This window comes from Nicotiana attenuata, unplaced genomic scaffold (assembly GCF_001879085.1).
Source record: "Nicotiana attenuata strain UT unplaced genomic scaffold, NIATTr2, whole genome shotgun sequence".
NCBI lineage: Eukaryota > Viridiplantae > Streptophyta > Magnoliopsida > Solanales > Solanaceae > Nicotiana > Nicotiana attenuata.
This window is the reverse complement of record NW_017671622.1, coordinates 145,908-153,454: the sequence shown is the minus strand read 5'-3', so window position 1 is coordinate 153,454 and position 7,547 is coordinate 145,908. Positions and strand designations below refer to the sequence as shown.

General features: G+C 35.7%; 1 long non-coding RNA gene across 1 annotated transcript; it reads left to right on the top strand.

The window, feature by feature from the left end:
- The first annotated feature begins 1,615 nt into the window (after positions 1-1,615).
- LOC109209345 lies at positions 1,616-6,906 on the top strand. The gene is made up of 3 exons (XR_002065330.1): positions 1,616-1,855; positions 2,003-3,326; positions 6,600-6,906. It is a non-coding gene; the product is annotated as an uncharacterized LOC109209345 (long non-coding RNA).
- Positions 6,907-7,547: the final 641 nt, after the last annotated feature.

Below are 7,547 nucleotides of genomic sequence, written 5' to 3'. Positions count from 1 at the left end.
ATTTTTGTTTGCAATAAAAAAGTAACTAACTGGATAATACATTATCATTACACTTAATTATAATACTTAGTTATAAAGTTGAACATTTGTTTAGTTAATTTTCATTATTATTAATTGATGAATAATGAAAAGTCACTTCTTGAATCACCAAATATTTCTATTTTTCATTATACCATCTAAATCCATTGGAAAGGTTAGAAATCAACAAAAGAAAAAAGTAAGTGGATCTGACTATATTGCTATTGTGATATTTGTCCATATTTCTGATTAAATCTTCTTGTTACTAGATTTTCTATAGGAACAACTATAGGAGTAAATTATTATTCCTTTCCTCTACAGAATAAGAGCTTTTTTTTTTTTTTAAATTCCACATCAAAGATTAATTTCACATTAATTTCTATCTAGATTATATATCTATGTTATATCAAGTAGACTGTAGATTTCAATCTATATATATTTAAAAGGTAGAAAGTCTAGCCTAGAATTATGACAAGTGGCAACATAGGAAAAAGACATGTGGTAGTTTTAGGATAAAATTAGTTAGATTAGTTATAATAAGTTATTTAGTTATTTTTAAATTCAAAATCAAAATCAGCTATTTCCCCCCTTTTTGATTGCTTATTTATTATTATTTTATTATTATCTTTTTTGTTAATTATTGGCTTTTAAATGTTTACCAACGGAAGAAAATAAGTTTTGTCAACTGTTGTGTTCCAACAATGACGATTTCGTACGATTTTTTCCTATTTGGTGAAAGTTTTTTCTATTTTGTGCTCTTCCTTTTAATATGTGGAATATTCATATTCATATTCATTCTCTGCCAATTATTTCATATTTGTATCTGCTACATTACATATGAAGGAGTTTAGCTTGATACGTGGACAACACAACGTGGAACAATTAGGAACACTATATAATTAATGGTAATTTTGTATTTCCTTGCTTATTTTTTTCCATAGTGATGATATCTCTGGGCTATGACTTACTTGAATATAGCTTATGAAAAATTGCATTTACAACCATCTTTAGAGAATCAATTATCTGCGAAAACATACCCTGACTTCTCCCATGTATCTTTCATTTCTTGCGGTGTTAATAATTTAGTTCTTTATGTTCTTTATTTCGTTCATTTGAAACATCAGCACATACTATGGTTGTTTTTCCATTTTTTTTCTATCAAGTTGGTCTAAATTAATGATTAGTAACTGTATAATTATTCAACGACTGAAAAACTCAAATCAGCTTTGGAAGTTTAATATAATATTTTAAAATATCCATATAATTTATGGAATAATAGTAAATCAAATTTCTGTTTGTAAGTTACGAAAAGTTCAAGCAATCAAGTAAAGAATAAGAGTACAGCGGTTGAAATCTCCGTTGATTTACATTATTTGTAGCGGTTGAAATAATATTTATTTTATAATAATGAAGCAATTTTGAGTAATAAAATAAGAGTATCGAAATAGTTTAGATTTAAGAAGTAAAAATATTTATTCATATTATATATTTAAAAAGGAGAGATAGGCACTGACATGAGTGAAAAATAAATAAACAATAAAGTACTTAAACATGCAATCACAACAAAAAATATAGAACAAGGATAAGCATATTTGAATTTAGTAGAAATGACACCAAGTAGTCACTTTGAAGGATTGCTATTTAGAAATTAGTTAGTGTATTCTAAATTTCAGTTTTTTAGGGTTGAAGTAGCTATACTAGTTTATATTTATCAATGTATCCAAGAAAGAGACTCTCTTTCTTTTTCATTCTCTCTTACTCTGTCCCTAATTTTTCTCTTTTGTTCATCTGCAATCTTAAGTTGTTCTTCTCGGTTGACTTTCTTCACTATGGCTCGGTGAGCTCTATTTCTTCTATTTCTCTCCGTGGTGTTTACTTTGTTCCTTTTATTTAATGGTTCTTTACTTGTCCGAATTTTTATGGGTTATAGCTTTGTACAGTAATTTGTATAATGTTCCTCCAATTTCAATGTTATGTTATGCAGGCACCCAATCTAGGAGATGGCATTGGAGATGGCGTTGGAGATGGCATTGGATGGCATTGGAGATGGCGTTCCGTCACCAACTGGGCCTAGAAGATCCTTTGACGGAAGTAACTATGAAAATGGAGCAAACAGCAATTAATAATCATTGTTAGGATGAACTATATTTTTGTGTTGTAACTATTGAGTAACTCTCTTAACTCTCTGCACCTTAAACTTGAATCTTGGATGATGTGGAGTTTGGGTATGTTTTAATATGATGAATATTTTGTTTTAATATGATGATGTGGTTCTTTAAGCTTAGAATTTTTTACTTTTTGAACTTTGAAGCAATCTGAGATTCAAAATGCACTTCAATTTCAGTTACATATTTGACAATTATTTGATCTTCTACAGTTACATATAACCCATATGAACATTAGTCGCAGTCTCTCCTTCTAAAACCTTGGGTGATGCTACAGTATTCCATTTATTAAAAATATTACAATTATGGCAGTATAAAATGGCTATAGTTTGAAAGGGACAGAACATCAATTACGGCGGTTGAAAACCGCCACAATAAGCAAAGTGAACAGCCGTCCTTAAACCTGCATATTGCGGCGCTTTTACCTGCATATTGCGGCGGTTAGTTGAAAACCGCCGTATTACATCTTTTGGCGGAAGCGATTATGGCTTGTGGAGGACGCCATTAATAACAATTGCGGCGGTTGGGAACTGCCGCTATAAGCAAATATGACCGCCGCTATTTCTCCGGTTTTTTGTAGTGGTAACTAGAATCTTGTTTCTTTTCTGGTGTTGATTTGATTATTTAGATCAGAGGAACTCTTCTTACTGATTTGAAAAAAGATTGCACAATTATTTAAAATTAGAATTTTATTTCTTCTCACTCTCTGTTTGTTGTTTCTTGAACATTATATTGTGACTTGTGAGGACTATGAAATCATTTTTTAATCTTACTGCATGTGATTGTTTGCCTTTTACGCTCATCTGTTGTTTGAAAATGCTAAGAGTTTAGAGTTAATTAGAAGTTCCATGTGTTTCTTTTTTTACAATTTTTGCATACCTTTTCTCTTTTGGTTACCTAATTTTGTACATGCATGTTGTGATTTATGGCCTTTCTTCATGGATCCTGAGAATACTGAGAAATTATGGATTGACTTTTGCATGTTGTTGTCTCAGTTTGTACATGCCTACTGAAATGTAAATATGTTTTATATCTATGGTGAAGTTCATAACTATTCCTTCTTCAGGAAAATCATCAGTGTTAACCTATCTGTCTTCTTTGGACTCAGTTTACTATAGAAGAGGGGAGCAAACTTCTGTGATGGTAAGTTCCTTGATGCTAAAGAGCTATTGTGAGGTTATATGCCATATCTTTATATAATTATTATCAATTTGGTTACTAATAAACTTAACAAATAACTTTCAAAGGGAAAGCATAAATATATTAGGCTTTACACTGCAAACTTTGTGATATTACTTAATTTATTGCTTTTTTCCTGGTAATAAGCTTGAGTTTACATCATGAAGGCTTTGTATTACTGAGATTAACACATCAACAATGTAACTCAGGGAGCGACAAAGATATAATGTTGTGTGGTTCTGAAGCAGTATCTCAAATGGTATAATAAGCTTCATTGTTGGAAAACAATTGCTTTTAATATGAATAAAATAGTAAATACTTTTTGTTTTTCTGATCTTACTTGAAGCAAAAGGTTGAGCTTAACATATGAATTACTTTTGGAGCCCTTAAACCTTAATATTTGTGAAGTGTGGCTAAATTTAACTATTGACATATTTAGCACAAGATAACCATTGGAAAACTTTGGAGCACATGCTGAGGCTGGGGTGGTGGAGTGGGTATTATCCTAGCTGGAGCTTCAGATGTTAGGAGATTAAGGAAGTAGAGATCAAGTTTGATTTCTCTGGCCTGCTGGATTCTTTCTTATTCTTCTTAGGTGCTCATTAATCCATTGACGATGTGACGACCCGGCCAGTCGTCTCATTAGTTACCGCTCCGTTTCCCCCATTTCTGTTTCTTTATGCTTTGTTATCCGTGTTTTATGTGATCAAGTTGATTAGTTTGCGTTTGGAGTGGATTTGGTAAGAAATGAGACACTTAGTCTCTTTTAAGAAGGTTTAAGTTGGAAAAATCAACCGGATGTTGACTTATGTGTTAGAGGGCTCGGATATGAGTTCCGATGGTTCGGTTACCTTCGGGAGGTGATTTATGACTTAGGAGCGTGATCGGAATTGGTTTTGGAGGTCTGGAGTAGAATTAGGCTTGAATTGGCGAAGTTGAGATTTTGGCGATTTCCGGTTGGTAGGTGAGATTTTGATTCGGGAGTCGGAATGGAATTCCGAGAGTTGCTGTAACCTAGTTATGTCATTTGGGATATGTGTGCAAAATCTCAGGTCATTCGGACGTGGTTTGATTTGATTTTTGATCAAAAGCGTGTTTCGGAAGTTTTTAGAAGACTTAGGCTTGAATTCGCTGTTAATTGGTGGATTTGGTGTTATTTGAGGTGTTTTGATGATTGGAACAAGTTTAAATGAGGTTTTAGGATGTGTTGGTACTTTTGGTTGAGGTCCCGGGTGCCTCGGGTGAGTTTCGGATGGTCAATCAGACCATTTTCGAAGTTTAAAAGTTGCAGATTTTGGGAGTTCAGGTGTTGCAGAAATTAACCCTTCGCGATAGCGTAGGGTGAGTCGCGATCGCGTAGAAGGAATTTGGAAGGCCAGGATTTAGACCTTCGCGTTCGCGTATAAGGATTGGGGGTCTAGTGGAATTTACTCTTCGCGTTCGCATTAGGTGCCTCGCGTTCGCGTAGGTTTGGGAACTGAGGCATCGCGTACGCGACCAGTGTGTCGCTTTCCCATCGAGTAAAATTGGGTCAATGCAAGGTTGTGCTTCACGAACGCGAGAGTTTGACCGCGTTCGCGAAGAAAGAAGGGTTAGACCTGGGCAGAATGTTTTAAAACATTTCATCCGCGATTTTGGGGTTCATTTACTCCATTGTTGATCTTTTTGAGAGCTTTTTCAAGGGAATTAAAGAGGGATTCAAGGGCAATCGATTGGAGGTAAGATTTATGAACTTGAAACTCGTTTCTATTGTGAAATCTACCTAGAAAATGATGGAACTTAAGCTAAAAATGGAAGAAACTAGGGCTTGGGATTTTGAAATTTGATTTGGGGATTTGAAGGACCAATTGGGGTCGGATTTGAGAACTTTTGGTATGTATGAACTCGTGAGAAGATAAGGAACCCGTTGATGTAAAAATTTCTGAGTTTCGAGAAGTGGGCCCGGAGCTCGGGTTTTTGCTAATTTCGGGATTTTTGATATTTTTCGATTGTTTTCGCTTGGGCTTTGTTCTCTTAGCATATTGTGACGTATTCGTTCTGATTTTGGATAGATTCGGCGCGCGTGGAGGCCGATTCGAGGGGCAAAGACGTCACGAGCTAGAGATTTAGCTGGTTCGATGTGAGTAATGATTGTAAATGATGTCCTGAGGGTTTGAAACCCCGGATTGCACATCGTAGTGCTATATTGAGGTGAGACACGTGCTCTATGATGAGCGTGGGGTCGTTTACTATTGGGGATTGTGACTTGGTCCGTCCCGATTGATGATTTTACCGCGCATTTGACTGAAACTTAATTGTTAACATCATGACTTGGGCTGATTGCCATATTTGGGCTTCGTGCCAACTATTTGAACCCTTCGGGGATTTTTATCACTATTTTCTCACTGTGTTGACTTATTACTTGAACTCAGTCCTGCTGTTTTCCACTGTTTTGCAACTCAGCCACTTTTACTCAGTTTTGAGACTTAAATGATATTTCTAAATGATGTTTGGGGCTGAGAACTACTGTTTTACTAATGCCCGAGGGGCTGGTGATGATTTTCGGACTGAGTGCGGCCGAGGGCCATATGTGAGCAATGGCGGATCCAGGATTTTAAAGTCGTGGGTGCTTACTGATAAAAATACTGAAAGAATAGAAAAAATGAGTTTAATTATGGGTGCTCACTCAATATTTATCAAAATATTTTTATAATAACCTATACAAATTTATTAAATCTTATCAAAAATAATGGGTGCTTGAGCACCCAAAAATAACATGTAGATCCGTCACTGTATATGAGGATACACTGAGTGATATGAGGCCGAGGGCCTGAGATACATTTATACACCACGAGGTGGCTTGAGTGATGTGAGGCCGAAAGCCGAGAGTTGATACCACGTGGTGGCTTGATATAGGGCTTGGGCCGTAAGGGGCCCCTCCGGAGTCTGTACACCCCCAGTGAACGCGGGTACCCATTGTGATATGAGAGTGAGCCCGAGGGGCTGATACTATTCTGAGAGATTGATACCGTGCCCAAGGGGCGGATTTCTACTTGTTATTTACCTGCCAAATTACCTGTTTTACTTGTTAAAAGGGATTTTACTTGATTACTTCATTGATTTACTGTTTTAAGTGATTTTACTGCTTCTGTATAGATTGTTTTGTGTTTTCGCGTGTTTTCTTGCTTTCAGCCATTATTTATATTTATTACTCACTGGGTCGGAGCACTCACATTACTCCCTGCACCATGTGTGCAGATTAAGGCATAGCAGGTCCCGCTCCCGAGTGCTGACTCATCCCAGCTCCAGGCGGATCTTCGAGGAGACTTTAGGTAGCTGCTGGCGTTCGCAGCCTGGAGCTCCTCTCTATATATATCTTTACTTTCTATTCTAGTATTGAGACTCTGTAGTTACATTTGAGAGTTTATTTTCTTAGACGCTCGTGACTTGTGACACCCCGGTTAGGGCTGTGTCGGGATGGTTTTTCCGCCATTATTATCTTAAATTCCGCGAACTATTGCTATTAAATCATGTTTTAAACTGTTTTATAATAATGAACTGCTTTAAGAGGTGTATTGTATTGGTCCGGCTGACCTTGTCTTCACGAGAAGCGCCATCACGATCGGGTTCGGGGTTAGGGTCGTGACAAGTTTTATTTAATAGCTTTCAATTTAATCACTGTAATAAAGCTAGAATACTGAATACGAGCATGACAAATATACTTCGCTCTTTCAATTGTATGTAGGCTTTTTCTTGAAGGACAAACTTTATGAAATGAGATTTTGGGTGCTTCAAGCTAGAATCAACTGTCTCTAATCAACATATGAAGAGAAAAAACAGAAGATAACTATCAGTACTAATCACTTATTCTGAGTCATCCTTTCTCCTATAAGTTCACTAAATCTATTTTCTCCTCTTATATCTGTGTTTTATGCTGGTTAAGTCTGACTTATCCTGGTACTTATTTTTCCTGCTTATCTTTTTATCTTGGTTGTGTCCACGGTTATATTGCTGTAGAATCTTTAAATTGGAGATTCAAATAGGCCATATAATGTGAACTTTGAAACTAAATCTCTATTTTGATAGTATGTATAACTTGAAGTTCACTCCAGTGATGAAATAAAGCCGTACTTAATGACTTAATATATAGTTGAACTACTTCCAGTTTGTGCGTATCTTTGGCTTAAAATTATGCAACTTTATTGC